Source organism: Bos indicus, chromosome 24, assembly GCF_029378745.1.
Source record: "Bos indicus isolate NIAB-ARS_2022 breed Sahiwal x Tharparkar chromosome 24, NIAB-ARS_B.indTharparkar_mat_pri_1.0, whole genome shotgun sequence".
Classification (NCBI taxonomy): Eukaryota; Metazoa; Chordata; class Mammalia; order Artiodactyla; family Bovidae; genus Bos; species Bos indicus.
Genome location: NC_091783.1, coordinates 31,979,732 through 31,999,021, shown reverse-complemented (window position 1 = coordinate 31,999,021; position 19,290 = coordinate 31,979,732). Strand labels below are relative to the sequence as shown.

General features: G+C 40.0%; 1 protein-coding gene across 5 annotated transcripts in view; it reads right to left on the bottom strand.

Moving 5' to 3' along the window:
* Positions 1 to 19,290, bottom strand: part of ZNF521 (zinc finger protein 521) — a 312,190-nt gene that overhangs the window by 47,169 nt on the left and 245,731 nt on the right. The gene's annotated exons all lie outside the window — the stretch shown is intronic.

The window sequence follows — 19,290 nt, the reverse complement described above, 5'->3', positions numbered from 1 at the left end:
AAAAACCATGGATTAGTTAATAAGAGTCTCTGTTAAATGAGGAATGAGACATAATAATTAACGACAGCTCTTTCTCAGATAGCAATTCCTTATATTACTTTCTGCAAAGCTATTAAATATTTCTAAGACTATAATGCCAAATTATAAAGATGCTTTGGGCACCATAAATTTTTAATCCTCTATCTTTATGACAATTTTTCTAAGACCTGAACCAGCTAATTGAGGATCCATTCTAAAAATGTAAATATTGTATACTCTGTCAATATAAAGAAGGGTGATAATTTCCTAACACAACGGACATCTATTGAAAAAAAGTCACTAAAGTACCTATTAACAGCTTGAAGCATTTTATATATTTAAAAGCTCTTCTCTGCCCCCTGTATGATGTGATACAGTCAGCACAGAATTATAATGCTGTCTTAAACAATCTACGTAGAAGTCTGAAACCCAAAATTATAAAACTAACATCCTTTCTGAAAGCAAATCATATATAGCTCACTTGTCAATATCATTGTCAGTAAAGGAAAACACAAAAGTCCAGGATAAAAGGTGACCCATGGTGATATCTGGGCCTCCTTCTCTTCCTTTGCTTCTGAAAATCAACAGCAATATTTCGTTTCTTAAAGACAGAGATTAGCATGAGGGTTTTTATATTTGAGAATCTGGAGAAAAGTAAATACAGTGTATCATTTTATAGAAGAGTAACTGTTGGGTAAGATAGAGGCGAACAGTCTGATATGAATCAGCAATGAACAAAGTCCTCCTTTGTCTGAATATTGGAGGGAAGACAGTTCCAAAATTAAAATGAGAGTAGGTAAATAACAGATTAGTCTTTTGTGAATGTGCAGAAGCGAATAAAGTGCGGTCACTATTTTTGCATTTTTCAACCCATCACGATAGCTGACCATGCATAGATACTTAAACATTTAGAGAAAAATGCCCAGTTAACAAAATAAATATTCTTCCCCAGAATGGGAAAACAAGCATCCTTCATTAAATATTCCAAAACGTTAAAAATAAAATAAAACCTCAGAGAATTAGATGTAACTAAGACTATCCCATTACTCTTATGAGTGAGCACGTGATCGATGGGGAAGCTGTAGATAGCATGTCGGCCAGACGAGTCCATTCTGAGCCTTCTTACTCCACCTAATGCACCCACAAGCATGTGGGCCCCCTTCAAAAGGGAACAGCATGAGAAAGGAGAATTCTGTGCATCTCTTTAGATCTGTGCCTCTAGAATCTGAGCACCTCTCTTTTGAAATGAATATTAGAAAGTCTGCTTTAAAATGATAACAGCAGGAAAATTCCAAATCAAAGTAGTCACTGTGGCCTTAACTCACCCGATTAGGTCTACATATTACCTCATCTGCTGCTGATCATACTTTGTGCTCAGGCCAACATGACTTTTAAGTGCAAGAAGCTGAACGAAGTGTCTGCACAATTCAAACCCAGCTCCCCCAGCCCTCACCTTTTTTGGACACCCCCAGAAGAAGGAGGGCTTCCCTGATGGCTCAGCTGATAAAGAATCCACCTGCAATGCAGGAGACCTGGGGTCAATCCCTGGGTTGGGAAGAACCCCTGGAGAAGGGAAAAGTAACCCATTCCAGTATTCTGGCCTGGAGAACTCCATATAGTCCATGGGGTCGCAACGAGTCAGACGCGACAGAGCGACTTTCACCAGAAGAAGGAGACTCTTATCAATACTAATACAAGGTACATTTTCCTCTTACTGACCTCTACTTGAGGACGATTATATACATATAACAGCTCATTATATTTACAGAGCATTTTACAACATTCAAAATGTGTGATGTGGGTATATATACTTCGATTCTCAAGTTAATCTGTCTAGTAAAACAGACTGGTCCATGTTAACCCAAAGCCTAGGAAGAGTCTACCTCAAAGTCATATGGGTAAGCTGGGAGGACTGGGCTCAGATCTGGGTCTAGGCTCCAGATTAAGGGAAGAAAACGATTACATTTCAACGTGGAACCAAGGTTTTAATCATCTATGATACTTAGATTACTGGGTCCCTATGTTCAGGAAGATGGGAGACCACTCAGCAGATTGTGTTGATAATGTATTTAATTAAGGCAGTGATTTACCAAGGGAGAAAAAATTAGGAACATGTACTTTCATCAGGGACCTTTCTGATGATCTGAATGGTTTATTTCAGTGCCCTTTGAAAGTTTGAGGCCAAACATAAGACACTTTTTTTTTTGTTTTTTAGCCTATTATTTTTGAATTTATAGCCTATTATTTTTGAATTTATCAAGACAGAATTCAAAACTTGGCATTCAAAAATCTGACTAATTTGTGAAGGAATTATGGATATGATTCATTTTATTAACTAAATCTGCTTTTAAAAACCAAAAGTCACTATTTTCAAATTGTGTGAAGCAAGGCAGAATCATTTGTTTCCCAACAAATGGTACCAGTTACAAGGCTGTTTTCTCTCCTGCATGTGGAGATTTTCACACAGACTGTTAAATATAACTTACTGCGTTGATTTGGAAAATACCAAGAAAACTGTATACTGTACAGCTCGAGTGACTGGAGTTAACAAAAACAAACAAACCCTCCCTGGCCCCCAGAAATGTAAATAAAAAGTTAGATTTCCCTGTACTACATTTGATTGCATTAATTGATGTTTAAAAAAGTCCATTGAAAATAAAGCCCAGCAGTAGCATTTTTCTTTCCTAAATCACAATAGCAGCACATTACAAACACTACCAAAAGGTCCCCTGGTACGTGTGTAAAGTTCCACTCTGGCAGTAAAATGCTTCTACTGTGTGTTCTCCATTTCCATCGCTACCCTCCCAAATATGTATGAAAGCAGGTCACAAATGCAATTAAGCCTGCCTGCACATTGTTTAAGTATTCATTTCCGATGAAGACTCAGAAACTGAGTGGTCAGCCACTAAATTCTTTTTAATTTACAGAAAACCAAAATCTTTTTCTAAAGCAGGATTTGACCTCTGATAGCAGACAGATCCGGAGAAGGCAATGGCACCCCACTCCAGTACTCTTGCCTGGAAAATCCCATGGAGGAGCCTGGTGGGCTGCAGTCCATGGGGTCGCTAGAGTTGGATATGACTGAGCGACTTCACTTTCACTTTTCACTTTCATGCACTGGAGAAGGAAATGGCAACCCATTCCAGTGTTCTTGCCTGGAGAATCCTAGGGACCGGGGAGCCTGGTGGGCTCCTGCCGTCTGCACAGAGTCAGACACGACTGAAGTGACTTAGCAGCAGCAGCAGCAGCAGACAGACCATTATGACTAAGTCCAGTTTTTGTAATCTGTCAAGTTTCCAAAATCCTGATAAGTAAGGCATGCACTTTGGGGAGCCTAGCTTATTAGCAAACATAGACCTCTACAAGAGGCTTCAGTGGGCTTACATCGAAGTGGGTAGGATAGACAGTGTTTATAAAAGTCATCACAGACACCATCTGTAAAGCCTCTCTCTCCATAAAACATGGGGGTGTGATTTGAGAGATGCAGGCTTTGGAATCACTTGATGGTGGCTGGTGGGATGCCCAGCCCTGCCCCTGACAAGCTGTGCGGTCTCATCATGTTACTTAACCTGGCCTCAGACAAACCATCGAGCCAGTGGATATCGATACCCACGCTATAGGAATGGGAAGTGAGACCCACTTGCTCTGTACCAAGTGTCCAGCAGGATGCCTGGCCTAGGATAAGTGCTCTATAAGTACTGGTTATTTTTCTTATTAAGCACGAAGCAAATGTTTGCTCTGTTTGGTGAAATACCTTATATCAAGGGGTTTTACTCTGTAGAGTTCACATATTGACTCTATTCCTCTCGATTCTGCCCTGCTTTCTCCTCCACATCAGCTCTGTCGGCTGCCCCAGAGCAGTTTCCTGTCTTGCAGGACTAGAGAGAGAAATGAGACATCGGCTCTGAGGGCAGAATCCCTCAGTGGGACGCACTGCTGGTGGGACTAGGTCTGCTCTCAAAACAACTGCGTTTTTTTCATTGATGTCGAATGAATGAATGGAAGGAAAAAGACGAGAAAGGAAGGGAGAGCCTGAGGGTGGGAGGAAGAAAACAGACCTGGGGAGCCTCTGGGCTGTAGTGGATATTGAGTCTACAGACCGGGTAGGAGCGTTTGATGGGCTCTTTTCTGTTTTCCCAAACAATTCAACATGTCAACAAAGAGCCCTTTTCAAATTTATACCATTCCTCTACCAGGGGCATGCCTCTTTTCTAGTTTTCTTACTTCTGATCAGCCCCCAAATTTAAAAATAAAAGCAATTGTGTGTTCAGTCCTGTCCTCTTTATTTGTTTCTATCTCAAAAATTAACAACTTTCCCTTTTTCTAGCCCTGTCTCCTTACTGCCTGCTAGAGTTCTGGTCAACCTCATTTTCTCTTGACAATCAGGAAGACGCTGGCCAGGTCCTGACCTGTGAATTTTACATCCAGCTGCTACCACTTCCCAGGTAGGGACTTCGGCTCAGTCCTCCCTGGAAATTCTTCTCTACTTTACATTTTTAAGTCTCAGTGAGAAGGAATGGGATAAAAAGAACAGATTAATGAAGTATTTTTGACGCTATTGCCTCTGGTGCCACACTCTCCCTACTAATCTGTGGGTAATCACAGTTTCTTTTCTTGAGAATGTCCCCTCCTTGTAACCTCTAGAAATCAGAAGGTATCAGAAGTCACAGAGTTTCAAAATATTCTCAGGACTAGTCTGATTTTAGAAATGAAATTAACAGTTGCTGAGGCTTCCCTGGTGGCTCAGTAGTAAAGAATCCACCTACCAATGCAGGAAACATGGGTTTGATCCCTGGATCAGGAAGATCGCCTGGAGTAGGAAATGGCAACCCACTCCAGTATTCTTGTCTGAAAAATCCCATGGATAGAGGTGCCTGGTGGGCTACAGTCCATGCAGTTGCAAAGAACTGGACATGACTCAGCAACTGAACGACAACAAGGGCAAAAATACATTTCATAAATGGACTGTAAAATATCTACCTTGAGTCTCAGCATGATCCCAGTCTCTCAAGGTCTCTCCCCTCTTGACCAAGTGCTGCGACATCTGACCAGCTGCTCTGAGTCAAATGGACACCCCTGGTCAGTTGGTGAACACTGAGCAGAGAAGGAGATGCCCAGCATCCTGTGTGCTGCCTGATGCTGTCCCTGGTGTTAAGGGGCTAACCTGGCCCTTCATTAGCCTTCGTGACTCTCCCTTCCTGAGACCTGGGCTTGGGTCTTCTCATTAGCACTGAATTCCCCGCCTCAGAGCAGAGCACAGATGTCAGGCGAGTCTGACCCAATATCTGGTGATCAGATTCTGTTTACTTTCCTAAGCCTGAGGTTTTAGGGCAGCTCGAGATGAGGCAGTGGGATTCTTCTCTGGCCGTCCTTGTTGTGGGTGGTAGGGGGAGAGCGATGGAATTCACAACAGGCCCCCACATGGCCAAGCCCACAGTCACAGATCTGTGCTAGGCGAGGGCTGCTGTTTTCCACGAGAAGCTTCTCTAAAGGACAAAGGGTCCAGCCTGCTTGTCTGCAGAGGAAACCTGCGGGAGGCTCTGGTCCCCTGCAACAAGCAGGCTCACCTTGGCACCTCCAGCCCAGGGCAAGCGGCCTGTGAGCTTGTCCTCTTCGGAAAAACGTTCTTTGTATGGAATTAAATAAATAAATAAGTGCATGCATACATATGTGCATACATACATACAAATATGAAATGAATCTCTTTAATAATTTGAAGAAATCGTCTCGGCTCCTGTATGAGGCAGTCGTCTGGGGCCTGTGACAAAGGGGCCTTTGGGTTTTCTCTTTACCTTTGATCTGCGTTATGAAATGTTAATGTCCACCCCATCAGAGTCTCTTTCGGAAATTCTCAAAAGGCTTACCCCTGCCCGCTGCAACTTCCACTCAGATGCCCTGTCTATACCGAAGTGCTGACTCTGAGCTCAGGCCCAGAAGCACGGACATTTTTGAAACAGGGCTAGCTAAACTGCTACATAAAATTTATTGATGATAAACAGCATGGCTTTGTGGCAATTTAATCACACACAGACGCGCACACACACTCCACATTACATATATACTTAACGTTTGAAACTGAGTTCCCAGTATTCTGTATATAACAGGTAACGCAGGGGTGGGGGGGAGTGTCCACAGAATCTCTAATTGCGTGTTGATTGGGTAGGAAACCACCACAAGCCCGTATTTTGATATCTCTATTAACAGCCTGTTCATGTCGAACTGCAAAACTTGGTTGTACTTCTTTCACCATCTTTGCCCAAGACAGACCAGTAAACACAATTCCTCTCTCTATAATTAGCCTTTTCTCTGAGGGCCCTGGAGTAAGTCTGCACGCCGTAGATTTAATATCCAGTGCTATATCCATATGCGCTGCCCTTGCCTGGTCCCAGAGCATATAAACTCCCCTATTAGCAGCCTTGACTGCTTAATTATGCAGATTTTTTTTGTACCCGCCTGCCTGTAAAATTACTGTGTCTAACCTTTTTTTTTTTTTTCCTCTTTGCACCATGCTGGCCATTCTAATGAAATCGGCATAGGGGAAAGGGCCTGATTTGCAGTTATGGAGGCTGGATCGCACTGGCAATCTGTCCTTAGTGGGAGTTACAAAAGAAGTCAAATGCCTTCATCTGGTTCTACCCTATCATCCCCAAGGTGATTGAGTTCACTTCCCGATGCTTCCCAAGTTTTCCTCAGGCTGTCCAATCAGCATGTCCACCAGGGAGCCCAGCCTAGCTTGCAACAGTCTCCGTATCTAGTTACAGCCCCACCAGGGACAGTCAACCATCCACCCCCAAGCCTTCAGATGAAAACCTTTTCTAACAAGGCCGCCCAGCGCCAATGAAATAACACACATCTGCATATCCACTGGGTCCCATGTTTCTTGTGCTCATGGATTATGTATCTTGCAGCCTCTAATAAAGAAATGCAGTTCTTTGTTTAATGTTTATCTTGTGCTTGTTAAGCAAATGCTAATGTTGTATCAGAATGCTTTAGTGCTATTTGGGTTTTTGGTGATTTACTACAAGACAATCTGCTGTGAAGTAAATTTAGAGAACGAGAGAGAGAAAGAAAAGAGGAGGAAAAAAAGCCTTCTGGTTGAAAGGGAGAAAAAGAAAACGGTTTGACAGACAAAAAAATCAGGGAAAAGGGGATGAGGGAGTGCAGGGAGAATGAGAGAGTGAAAATGTGTTCCAGAAACCGAGCAAAAGCCTGACACAGAGGGACAGGCAGGCGGATGGAGGGACAGACACACACGTCCACACATGCAGAGAGGCTGGGGAGAAGGGGCAGAGAGCAGGGCCTTATATAAATCCCTTGGCCTCAGGCTGACATCCCCACTTTACCGCCGGACAGTTTGAGATTGGAAACCAGAGAATACATTGAGTACGATTTCCAAAAGGGGTGAGATGATAACTTCCCCTTCAGTGATAAGGTAAACAGTATCCTGAAGGGTAAACAGAAAATAAAAAAGCCTCTTTTTTTGTTGTTGTCTGCCTTTGTGCCCCGATGGTTAGCACTGTGCACTGTTATTCACAGACCACAGGGAAGCCCTAAATTTAATTGTTCATTCCTAGCTCTGCTAGAAATAGGCAAAAAAAAAAAAAAATCAGAACCTCCCTCGTCCCAATTTCAGGGAGAGGTGGGGGCTGGGGAAAAGAAACGAGGGTGGCGACTTGAAAGCTGATGAATGAATGCCCTTTATTTATCCTTTGGCAAGACAGGATATGGATATCCACAGTAACAAACCTTTCCCTCCAGCTTCCTATGCCTGCAATCCTGTTAGGGAGCAGGATGTCATTTTTATACAGAGATATTGCCTGCTTTCACCCCCTTCACATTTTTGATAGGAGAGGTCAAAAGGCAATTCTCTAAAAGTAAAATCGAGAGGTCTATGTATTTTATAATTACTGTTCCTATAATTTGTTGACAAATTGTGAGGTTAATGAGGTCTTAGATTTCTGTGTTTTACAACACACAAAGACTATCTGATAAGAGATAATGATCTTGCAATATATACAAATATTGAACCATTTTGGTATATACCTGAAACTAGCGTACTATTTGTCAATTTACAAAAAGAGATAGTGATGGAAAGATTAGTGATTAGGATAAAAGAGTATTTTGCTCAGGAAGTACACTTGTCACAAATCATAGTCAGCTCCTCTCCTTCCTCTCCGCATTTCACAAAATAAATCAATGAATTTCCAAAAGGATAAAAAAAAAAAAAAAAACTCAAGTGGATAAATGAAAAGCAAACATCTACCATATGAATCCAAGTGAAAATTACATCCACGCAGAAGAATGCAATGTTAGCTTTCTTCTTGGGTAAACATATCTATCCTTAACACACTATAGAAGCTGAGGATAAATTTAGTCTTCATGATTAATACAATTAATTCTAAGTACTCTGGTTCTTTTGAAATACTTCAGTGATGTCACAGAAGTTTCCATTAAAAGTGTGAGCTACTGCTTCAGAAAATGAGTATCTAACGTACCATCTTTTTTGCTAAAAACATTCCTTAAAGGTTTGTTTTCTTTTTATTCATATTATTTTCCTTGATAAATTTCTTGCTTTCTAATGATGCCCTATTAATATAAAAAGACTGAACTCAAAGCCCTTTAGTGGCCAATGGAAGAAACTACATAGAACAGACAATGAAGGCATTCATTTGCAATGGGAATAACTGGAAATCTAAAGCTGGGATTCTCAACAGTTCTGCCTCTTAAGGCACTGGGGGCTCTCTTCAAAGTGAAGCGTAATTACTACCAGTGGCTGTGATCTGGGGATGTGACACTTGTTCTTTGGGGTCTCTCAGGAAGGAATCAACTTCTTTCCATGATTTCATTTCACTAAAAACGTGATCACAACAGACTTCATTTAGGTGCAAAGCAAATCCTACAGCTGAAAGTCTCCCTTCCCATTGTCTTCACCATTTGGCTCCTATTGGAGGCTATTATTAGAACTGGAATTTAATGTATCTCTTTTCCCCTTTAAATTTAACAGAGGGTCAAAAAAGACAGAAAATGGAAATCAATGGTACATTTCATTAGCTGGCTCTTATACCATATGGTAAGTCATGAATCATGGGCTTTGTTGTTCACAGAATATCACAAAAGCTTTCCAAATTATAAATAAAAGCAAAATACCCACCTTTGGATCTTTCTTCTCTGTGACTTAACAGGATTTCCCATTGTCCTACTCACATCACACCCCATCAAACATTGTGGGGATTGGGACAATTTAGGCTGTTCAAGAGCCTGGTGCCTGGGTAGTCACAGCTTGCTTTGAGAGAGTCTGACTCCAGGGGGTTTTCTAAAAGCTTCACCTCACTTTCTCTACCCCAGTAACCTCAGTAATGTTCTATCCATTCTGGCCTGAGACTCAAGCATTTAAGATAGTAAATTTTCAGAAATAAGTGCTAGGTTTAAGGTGTTTTGTATCCTGGAACTCTCAGTGACCAGGGTGATCCAAGAGCAATGGGGAGATGTGAGTGAGGTCTTCTCCAATGGCACCAGAACTCTGTAGATTCAGCTGCTAAGACCTTCAGGGACTCCATGGAAAAGAGAATGATGTTGCAATGGCATTACCCAGAAGCCACGCTAATTGATCTTGGAGCCCTTGAACTGCAGTTGGAACAAAATCCAGGATGAGAACTAGACAATGGGTTGCATGGAGGTTGAGAGGGATTCCAGTTGAGGAAACTTATGGGAACTACTTTATTAAAACAAAACAAGAAACAATCCCAAAGGCAACCCTTTAGAAATGACAGAGTACCTTAGTATCTATTCTCTCAGGAACTGTTCTAAACACTAATTTTCTAAAATCTGTGGGATAGGGATTCCATTTTGGATTGGCACAATAAGATCCTAGTAGATTGAAATTCCTGCAGATAATAACTATAAATTCTGGACAAAAGAAAAATTTGCAATTAACCTGAAGGCACTGGCTTGTGAATACAAGCAGGCAGTGATTGGAAAGAGTCAACACTTGGAAGAAGGTACTAACACAAGATGACTGTCCTATTCTTTATGGATTTTAGCTGTACGTGGAAGCTAAACGTCCAACAGGAAGTACAGTGTTTCTGACTTAAAAAAACAGAATTTAGAACAAACAAAGCCACTAGAAAGTAAAGAAAAAACCCTGGAAAGGAAAAAGTCTGGACAGGTGGGAAAGCAGAATCCCGTGTAAAACTCTGCCCAAATCTCTGGGTGACTTTTGAACTACACAAGTACAGGACGGATGGAAAGCAGCCCAAGTAAGGATTAAAAAACTGATGGGACATTTGACCTGCAATTCAAAAGATAGGGTTTGCAGTTTGAGTTCAGTCAAGATACTTGCCTTCTAAAACAAAAACATCAGCACTCTTTGGAAGAGTATATCAGAATTCAGAGTATCTATAACATCATATTCACTATGTCCAAGATACTATCCAAATTACTGGGCATACAAAGAAAATGAAAAATGTGATCCATGTTCAAGGGAAGACACAATCAACTCAGATGCTAGAATTAGCATCGAAGAATTTCAAAGCAGCCATTTTAACTATACTCAATGACATAAAGGAAAATGTATTCCTCATGAATGAAAACACATGAAATTGCGGCAGAGCAAAAGAATCTATAAAAAGGTACCAAATGGAAACTCCAGGATTTAAAATTACAACTTGTTAAATAAGACAACTCAGTATATGGGTTTAAAAGCATAATGGATATGATAATGGAAACAGTCAATGAATTTTAAAACAGATCAACAGAAATGATTCATTCTGATTAACAAAGAGTGAAGTATTGAAATAAACAGAGCCTCCATAACCTGTAGGACAATATCAACACATGGGATAATTGTGGTACCAGTAAGTGAAACAAGAGAAAGACATACAATAATCATTTAAGAAATAATGGCTGAATAGTTCCCCAATTCAGTGAAAGACACAACTCTTCAGATTCAAAAAGCTCAGCAACCGGAAAGCAGGACAAGTTTTAAAAGATAAATGAGCACATACTTAAAAGTGAAGAGAAAGGGAAAACCTTAAAGCATCAAACCAAACAAAATGAAACAAAACTTCACAAAAACATATTACTTAGGGAATAACAATAACTTGAGTGACTTCTGATTTCTCATTAGAAACACTGGAGCCCAGAAGATAGAGGACCAACACTATTCTGGTTTCAGAAAGAAAGAAAACTATCAGCCTATAAAATAGAAAAATATCTTTCAAAAGAATGGTGAAGTTTTATATATATATATATACACATATATATATATGTATATATATGTATATCCTTACTTCCTCACTTCCTCCCTGCTCTGTTCTATAAAAGAACCTGGCATCCAGACCCTGATAAGATGCTTATTTTGCCATCTTCTTGGTCTGCCAGCTCTCTGAATAAAGTCATATTCCTTGCCTCAAAAAAAAAAAAAAAAAAAAAAAAACTCTATTAAAGGACACAAAGAGAATTTTTACCATAAGAGAAATTATACCTGATGAAAATCTGGATCTTCAAAAAGAATTACGAGTATCAGAAACAGTAACTTACTGGTAAACACAAAAAAGATCTTTCCTTTTAATTTCTTAAACACACATATGATTACTTAAACCAAATATTATAATACTGTCTCATGGGATTTACTATACATATAGATATAATACATATAAAATCTGTATCACAGATCGATCTATATAATTACAAAGTATCTACATTTTATATAAAGTGGTAACATATCAACTCTATCAGAAGTTAAGAATGCATATTGTAATCCTGAGAATAAGAAATAAAGTAAAGAAATAAAGTGAGGAGGTGTGGCAAAAAAATCCCAAAGATAAATTACAATGGAATCCAATAAAGTTGTCAGATAATCTAAAAGAAAGCAAAAAAGGAGAAAAAGATAATATTAGAAAGCCAGAGAGAGGGTAAATAGCAAACAAGATGTAGTAGGCCTAAACCAACCATATTAATAGTTATGTTACATTGTTGATATAATGGACTGAACACTGATTAAAGGCAGAGATTGTCAGAATGAATAAAAAGGAATATCCAACTAGATACTCCTCACACGAGGTGCACTTTAATATGGAGACTGGGAGGTTGGAAGTAAATGGATAGGAAGAATATATACCATAGGAAGAACAAACCCAAGAATGTCAGAGTGGCTGTATTAGTATAGGGTTCAAGATAACACTGCCAGAGATAAAGAAGAATATTTCACAATGAAAAATGGATCATTGATCAGAACAACAACTAATGTGCATGCACTTAAAAAGAGCTTCAAAATACATAAAGAACTGACAGAATTTAAGAAAACAATGGAAAAAACTTACAATCATCAGTGGATACTTGAACACCTCTCTTAGCAATTGATAGAACTAGATCCTCCCATGGCGAGTGACACAGATCATCTGAACAACGCTATCACCCACCTTGACCTGATTGATAGCTAGAGAACACCATACTCAACATCTGCAGCATACATGTTGTTTTCAAGTACACAATTATGTATTAACAGTCACCAAATTGACCATATGTTCACGCACAGGATAAGTGTCAATAAATTTAGTAGAACTGAAATCATATAGAGTACGCAATCTAATTACAATGGAATAAATTAGAAATTAATAATTGATATCTAGAATACCTCCAAATATTTGGAAATTAAAAACATACTTCTAAATAATCCATGGATCAAAGAAACCAGAAGATAAATGAGATTCTATTTTGAACTAAAGGTTACTGAAAATTGAACACTTCAAAATCTGTGGCACAGCAGCTAAAGCATTTAAATTTATAGATTTAAATGCTCATGTTAAACAGGAAAAACAAAGTCTAAAACTAATGACTTAAGTTTTACTTGAAGAAACCAGGGAAAGAAGGGCATATTAAACTTAAGTCAATATAAGGAAGAAATAATAAAGATAAGAAATCAAAGAAATAGAAAATAAAACATAGGGGAAAATCAGTCAAAAAAATTCAATTATTTGTAAAAGATCAATAGAATCAATAAACTTTTGATTGATCAGGAAAAAAGAGAACACAAATGACAAACATCAGGAATGAGAGAGTGTTACTACTGATCTATCTGTCTATCTATATTTACTATGAGTTGGTTATATTTCCTTTTTTTCTATAGATATTTAAATGAAAAAAATATCATGAACAACCTTATACCAACAAATCTGCTACCAAATTAAACAGCAAATCTGAACAGCCTATTAAAAAACAGAATTCATTAAAGAAGGGAGGGAGTAAAAAGAGAGGAAGAAAGGAAGGAAAGAAGGAAGGAAGCAGGCAGGCCGACTGAGATGGGTTCACTGGTGAATTCTAAGAAACATTCAAGGAAAAAATAACACGTGTCTTAAACTCTTTTGGAAAATCTTTTCTGAGGTCAGACTAAATCTAAAACCTGAAAACCTGAAGATCTTATAAAGCTGATAGGATTCGCCTACATCCAAAATGGATTCATTTAATCATATTAATATACTAAAAGGGATGGATCCCCCCCCCCAAAAAAAAAAGGAATGAAAACTAACAAATATTTTCCTCTTATTCTTATCCTATTTAATAATAAATAGACCAACCTCTTTAGACATGCAAACTGATCTGTTCACAAATGGCTGAGCCTCTCTTCTCACTCGAGGAGCAGTCTCCTTCTCAGGCAGCATTTTCGCCTCCTGTCTGCACTAAGCCCCTGGGGGTAGGGTGGGGAGGCACTAAAGCACAGACCTGCTGCTCAGGGAGGTGGGAAGGAACCTGATTTGGGTCACAAGTCACCTACACACTGAAGACTGGCTTTGCTGCTGCTGCTGCTGCTGCTGCTAAGTCGCTTCAGTCGTGTCCGACTTTGTGCGACCCTATAGACGGCAGCCCACCAGGCTCCCCCATCCCTGGGATTCTCCAGGCAAGAACACTGGAGTGGGTTGCCATTTCCTTCTCCAATGCATGAAAGTGAAAAGTGAAAGTGAAGTCGCTCAGTCATGTCCGACTCCTAGCGACCCCATGAACTGCAGCCCACCAGGCCCCTCCATCCATGGGATTTTCCAGGCAAGAGTACTGGAGTGGGTTGCCATTACCTTCTCCACAAGACTGGCTTTACTGGTGGCAAAACTTGTATTTTGGTCAAAAACTCTTGGAAGAAAAATCCAGAGCAAAATTATATATATAATTTTATAAAAATTATAATTTTACATATAATTATAATTTGTCTAATTAAAGGTGTATATATAATTTTACTCGGAGAAGGCAATGGCACCCCACTCCAGTACTCTTGCCTGGAAAATCCCATGGATGGAGGAGCCTAGAAGGCTGCAGTCCATGGGGTCGCTGAGGGTCAGACATGACTGAGCGACTTCACGTTCACTTTTCACTTTCATGCATTGGAGAAGGAAACGGCAACCCACTCCAGTGTTCTTGCCTGGAGAATCCCATGGACGAGGAAGCCTGGTGGGCTGTCATCTATGGGGTCACACAGAGTTGGACACAACTGAAGTGACTTAGTATAGTATATAATTTTACTAAATGTGTTCTTTCTTATCCCCTAAAAATGAAAATACAGTGAAAGGGAGGAAGGAAAGATTTAAACATTTGTAGAAGAAATGAAATATCTGCATATAAAAGTAGGAAGGGAAGAGTACATAACTACTCCTCCCTCTTCCCCACCACTGGGGTGGAAGTCGTGGAACAACAGGAGAAGCCCCGAGAATTACTTAAGTAATGTTTGAAGAAGTTCTACCCAGGAAGCAGAGTAAGGACTTACAAAAGTTCAGAACATAGGTGCTCTGTGGGATGCAGAAGCTTGTGATTGGAATGTCAGTGTGACAGATCTCTGTGTGTCCTACTCACACCACTCCAGGACCCCTGGACCCCAGCCTCCCCCGGACATCTCAGGTGCCAGGTTTGGGCTGATGGAACAAATGGATCTTTTAATGAGAGTCAGTGGAACCAAGTTCTTGCTCTGAAACCTACCTCCCCCAGTTAGAGGACTGTATCTTTCTAACTCTCAAAGTGGTGGCCAATGAGCATTTAATTTATAATTGTCTTGGTCAAGATAGAAGATAGGAAAAAGATGTACCTTCCACTCTTAAACATGTAAGAAAAACTGGACAAAGCACATGAAACAGCATTTTTTAGACACTGGATATAAGGCAGTGCAGGTGATCCTGAGAGAGATGTGATGTGAATCCCAAATTGCCCAGCTTATGTCTAGAGGGCTTTCAGCCACAGAGGAGGGAGGGGAAGCCAGGGTAAATATGGAGTCGTCCTGAGCTGGGAACCCAAAGAGGCTAACACAGAGTTCCTAAAGCAGAGTCCCAGAGAGGAGAGAATGATCTAGAGAGAGGATCTGGGACTCTGCTTCAGGAACTCTGAGCTCCTGAACTTTGGCTAGTGTGATTAAAGATTTGAGTTTTATTTAATTTTAATTTAAACAGCCACCATGTTGCTGGTGGTGGTTTAGTCGCTAAGTTGTGTCCGACTCTTGCAATCCCATGGTCTATAGCCTGCCAGGCTCCTCTGTCCATGGGATTTTCCAGGCAAGAATACTGGAGAGGGCTGCCATTTTCTTCTCCAGGGGATCTTCCTGACCCAGGAGTTGAACCCAGATCTCCTGATTGCAGGCAGATTCTTTATGACTCAGCTATACGACTCCTTCTTGAGAGGAGTATAGTAAAATTCCCGACAGCACACATGAGGTTGTGTTCTCACAGATCTGAGCAGAAATTCTTTTACTTCAATATGTTTACCACACTGAGTAGAATATTTGGAATGGTATTGCTTCAGTTGTGGGGGAAAATTAGCCCTAAATCAAAGACTGCTCTGATTCCATGAAAAATAGATAAATATGCCTCCAAAGGATCAAATTAAATGCTTCCCAGAACAAAGCTCAACATACTATATACATACAAAAACACTGGAACCTAACAGGGCTTCCCTGGGGGCTCAGCTGGTAAAGAATCCGCCTGCAATGCAGGAGACCTGGGTTTGATCCCTGGGTTGGGAAGATCCCCTGGAGGAGGGCATGCCAACCCACTCCAGTATTCTTGCCTGGAAAATCCCATGGACAGAGGAGCCTGGTGGGCTACAGTCTGTGGGGTCACAAGGAGTCGGACACGACTATTTGACTAAGCACAGCACAGCACCTAACAAGGTAAAATTCACAATATGCCAGCCATGTCACAATAAGGTCACTTTCGCATGCAGGAAAAAGCAGTGCATAAAGCAAAGACGAGTCAATAAGTAGAACAGACGCAGAAATGTCACAGATGAAATCAGCAGACAAGGACATTAAAAAAGTTATCATAACTCTACTCCATGCATTCAAGAGGTAGAAGAAACACTAAGCATAGTTAATAGAGACATAAAAGACATAAAAAGACATATTGAACTTTAAGAGATAAAAAATACACTGGGTGGATTTAACAGCAGATTAGACATCACAGAAGAAAAGATTAGTGAATTTAAAGACACAGGAATAAAAACTATCGAGAATGAAGCACAAAGACAAAAAGGACTTTAAAAAAGTGAACAAAGCATCTCTGAGCTGTGAGATAACTTCAAGCAGCTTAATATGTGTATAATTGGAGTCCCTGGGAGGGGTACAGAAAAATATTTGAAAAATAGATCATTTTTGACTGATGAACTGTCATGGACATTCAGGTTATTTGAGTATGTTCTAATCCTCTATATTTTCACGGTTTTAAGTTTAATTTTCTGATTATTGTAGTTAAAAATACATTATAGTTAGAAATGTCTAATATTTAAAAATAAGGCTACATTTAAAATCTGGAATCATGCATATTCTACTAAATAGATGAATGGTTTTCAGTATACATTCAAGAGGTAAAATCAAGCTCTAATATATTAATACATTTATCTCCTACTCTGTGGACCTGAAACATTACTGATGAAGATGATGAAGAAGTTAAGAAATTTCTCACACAAAGGTTTTCTCCTTCTCATTGAGATGAAGGCAGCTTGTGAATATGAAGAAAAGAAAAAAAAAATTTTGGTCATGGGTTGTTGCAGTGAAACATCAGCAAATTGTGTTATAAATGATATTATCAGAGAGAACAGAAATCAACAAGTTTTAAATCAAAATGAGAGAAAAGAAAGGTTAAAAAACATTAGGAACAAATGTAAAATCATTATGCTGTATGCCTTAAACTTATAGAAGGTTATGTGTCAGTTATATCTCAATAAAAGTGGGAAAAGTCAGGAACAAGTTTAAGAGTGGGAAGTGAAACTTGGTCTAGTCAGGAAGGAGTAATTCATATACATTCAGACATTCATGGGCGTTTGGGTTTGATCAAACATAAAGCACATGATTTGGGATGAGACTCTGTCCACATCTGCTTAATCTAATTCTACTTTATGCAGTCAGTATTTCACTGACTGTAAAAATCTGAGCCATACTTTTCTCTACTTAGGATTAGGATGATAATTAGAGATATAAACAATAATAATATGCACTGTGGTTCTCAAAACAAAGAGTCAAAATAAGCAAGCAGTGCTTTTTGCTTCAAAACTTCGTCCACCACACTGTCACAAAGTGTACCGTATATTTTTCCATATATAATGTATCTTTGGAGATTGAAATGTTGGGCTAAGATTCAATTTATAGTAAAAAACAGAAATGATAAAGAGAAAAGTGTGAGGTCAAAGGGGAAAGCAACAACATTAATAAAACCTCCTTGCTAAGTCACTTCAGTCGTGTCTGACTCTGTGCGACCCCAGAGACCACAGCCCACCAGGCTTCCCCGTCCCTGGGATTCTCCAGGCAAGAACACTGGAGTGGGTTGCCATTCCCTTCTCCAATGCATGAAAGTGAAAAGTGAAAGTGAAGTCACTCAGTCGTGTCTGACCCTCAGCGACCCCATGGACTGCAGCTTTTCAGGCTCCTCCATCCATGGGATTTTCCAGGCAAGAGTACTAGAGTGGGGTGCCAAAACCTCCTTACTGAGCTCCAATACTTTGGCCACTTGATGAGAAGAACTGACTCATTTGAAAAGACCCTGATGCTGGGAAAGACTGAAGGCAGGAGGAGAAGGGGACGACAGAGGATGAGATGGTTGGATGGCATCACTGACTCAATGGACATTAGTTTGAGTAAACTCTGGGAGCTGGTGATGGACAGGGAGGCCTGGCATGCTGCAGTCCATGGGGTCGCGCAAAGAGTCAGACACGAGTGAGTGATTAAACTGAACTGACTGAACTGAAGATTAATATTCTCAAAGTCAAGAAACTATTGAGTTAGGTGTTCTCATGCAATTTCCTCATTCCATGAGAGTAAAAAGACTACCTGGTTATGCATCTACTTGGTTTAAAGGAAGGAAGTAAGATTTAAGTCTCCTGAATCACAGCCCTGAGCTCTGTACACTGAATGCATCAATTTACTTAAGAGAGAGTGAGTATGAATCAACCGTATTCACTGATTTAACACGTGACTCTAATGCACCTTAAGGTGTATATTAAACAACTTATTGACTGGAGACATATTAAAACAGGAAAGAATCTGTCTGCTACATGGGAGATCTGGGTTTGGTCTCTGGGTCGGGAAGATCCCCTGGAGAAGGGAATGGCAACCCCCTCCAGTATTCTTGCCTGGAGAATTCCATGGTCAGAGGAGCCTGGTGGGCTACAATCCATGAGGTTGCCAAGAGTCAGACACGACTGAGTGACTAACACTTTGTTATCTGAACATGACTGACCAGAGATGTTTCTGTATTTACTTACATAACAAATTGCTGGCCATAGGTGTTAGTTTCTGCAAAAATTCCCCAGTCAATAATGTGTTAACATTCATAGAAAAATATGTTTTCTAATATAACCTTGGTCTACCTTGACCTGCTACACTTTCTATAAGAAACATTCATTCCATATTTAGTTACTAATCATTTTGGGTTCTCAGAATTTAGAAGCACTTTAGAGGGTGCTGGTTTGGATGAACCCAGCTCTCTTAAAAGATCTGTTTAGGAGAGATATGAGTCCTTCTTTAACCTTTGGATAAATAGTCCCCTTTAGACCTTGTAAGCAATTCCAATTCACTCCATTAATTGTTATTTTCATAAACTGTCATTCCAGCATCCTTTAGAGGAACACTTGAGAGTTTGAGAGCCAAGAAATCTGAATCCTGGCCCAACCTCTGCTTGACACTTGGTAAGCCATGGAACTGATACGGATCTCAGCTTTCTTATGAAAACTAGAGGAGACAGAATGCTCTCTGTGCTGTGCTTGGTCGCTCAGTCATGTCTGATTCTTTGCGACCCCATGGACTGTAGCCTG